This window comes from Lontra canadensis, unplaced genomic scaffold, assembly GCF_010015895.1.
Source record: "Lontra canadensis isolate GAN:19392208 unplaced genomic scaffold, GSC_riverotter_1.0 scaffold2161, whole genome shotgun sequence".
NCBI classification, from domain to species: domain Eukaryota; kingdom Metazoa; phylum Chordata; class Mammalia; order Carnivora; family Mustelidae; genus Lontra; species Lontra canadensis.
Genome location: NW_022633145.1, coordinates 5,215 through 7,132, shown reverse-complemented (window position 1 = coordinate 7,132; position 1,918 = coordinate 5,215). Strand labels below are relative to the sequence as shown.

At 47.3% G+C, this 1,918-nt stretch overlaps 1 long non-coding RNA gene across 1 annotated transcript; it reads left to right on the top strand.

Moving 5' to 3' along the window:
- The first annotated feature begins 248 nt into the window (after positions 1–248).
- On the top strand, positions 249–1,456 carry LOC116863671. The gene is made up of 2 exons (XR_004381848.1): positions 249–300; positions 836–1,456. It is a non-coding gene; the product is annotated as an uncharacterized LOC116863671 (long non-coding RNA).
- The last annotated feature ends 462 nt before the right edge of the window (positions 1,457–1,918 follow it).

Here is a 1,918-nt window from a genome sequence, read left to right as displayed (position 1 = left end):
CAGCTCTATGGACTTGGGTCCTGGTTCATAAAATATTAGGGGGAGGGTAAATATCAGGACTTGGAACTCAGAACTGGGCAACGAGATCAGGTGGGAAGGTTGAGATAAATTTAGACAGCCCAACTCTGTAGTTCATGCTCTTACAGTCATGGGATTCTGCCTCTAAAGTGCACACATTCAGCAAAGGGGCAGGAACAGGGCTACGGGAGATGGTCTTGTCCCCTTAAACTTTTCCTTTTTGATTCCCAGAGTCTTCTAGGACTATCACCATCTCTGCAAAGAGGCCAGAGTCTCCAACTGGTGAGTAAGTGGTCCTCTCTGGACCCTCTTCATTCCCACCCCTGTGTCTTCCCCTAAAACTGACTGCTTTCCCTGTACAGAAGCCACAGATCTATGGTCTTGGGTCTTGGTTTATAAATATTAAGGGGAAGGTAAATATTATACTTAAAACTCAGAATTGGGCAGTAAGTTCAGGTGGGAAAGCTGAGATTTTTAAAGAATAAGAGAAAGGTAAATTCCATCTTTTTCCACCTCATATAACAGTTTTTTATCCTTAACTAGCCAAATGGCCAGGTCTGTGTGTGTGTGGAGGGGTTGCATCAGAGGTCTATGAAAGGGGTGAATGGAAGAGATTATATCTAGGGAATTGGGCTTATCTAGCCCTGACCCTTGGTGAGGAGGGGAGGAACCCTCTAGGAAGGAGACGGACATTCTAGGTAGCAGAGAATAGAATCTCAGGTGAGGGATATGGGTATGAGAAACCCAAGATGTGTCTTGAAGTGGGTCCTGGAGATAGGCTTTCATCACCCCCTCCTGTCTCTCTTCATTCCTCCAGGTCTTGCCCAGCAACATTACACCAAGGGCAATCTGGTCCGGATATGCATTGGGGTTGTGATTCTAATACTCCTGGTGGGGCTTCTGGCAGAAGATTGGCACAGCAGAAAGAAACCCCTGCCATACAGGGTCAGACCTATCCGCAGGCCACTCCCACCCCTCCCACAGACCCAGAGACAACACAGTCATCAGGATGGGGGTCGACCAGGTGGCCATAACCATGGGCGCCACAATTAGAACTCCAAGGCTTGGTTGTAGCTATGAGATAAGGGATGTAAAACCATGTGTGGAGTGTATGGAATGTAGGAGCAAGAGGACAGGGGTTATGACTATGGAGAAGGAGGACCTTGGGGCCTCTCCTTGGTGTCCCATCAAGGACCTGTTGAGCCAGTGTCTATTTGGCTTTCATCCAAGGACTCCTCTCATTTGGGATGGGAAGTATCTAGTGGATGCCAGTGTCTCCTCACTCACATCTCGCACATTGTGGATCTTGTAGCACCCTAACTGGACCATCATAATGACCCCTTCAACCTTCCCTAATTCATGTTCGTTATTGACTTTTGTATCACCAAGTCTCATAGCTGACCCCATTCTATGCTCTGCATAAAACTCTCTCACGCTTCCTGTTGGCCCCTGTGTTTTCTCTGGGTAGCCATAGCTTAGCTGGTTAATTCAGACTTATACTTATTTCCTGAGCCTATCAGCCCAGCCTCTCTCCTAACCAGAAATATTGGGTTAAATGTGTGAGTACTCAGGGCTTTCCCCACTACACCTCCTCAGCCTGAGGACACCCTTCTCCTACTCCTTGATCCCAGATGCCATTTCCTCAGACATAGGCTTTGGTCTCATCAATTTATAGCCATATCCTCCTCCTATCTTGCTCCACAGTTAATAACAACACTCACAGAATCTCTAACTCACAGGGGAAATGGCCAGACTCTTCATCCCTAAACTGATGCATGCAGGCTACTCAATTTCTTTTTCCCTAAAGGGGACAATCTCAGGGCATTTTGCACCCAAGGGATATTTGTCAGTGTCTGGAGGGAGATGCTGGTACTTAGTGGGTAGAGGGTAGAGATGCTAA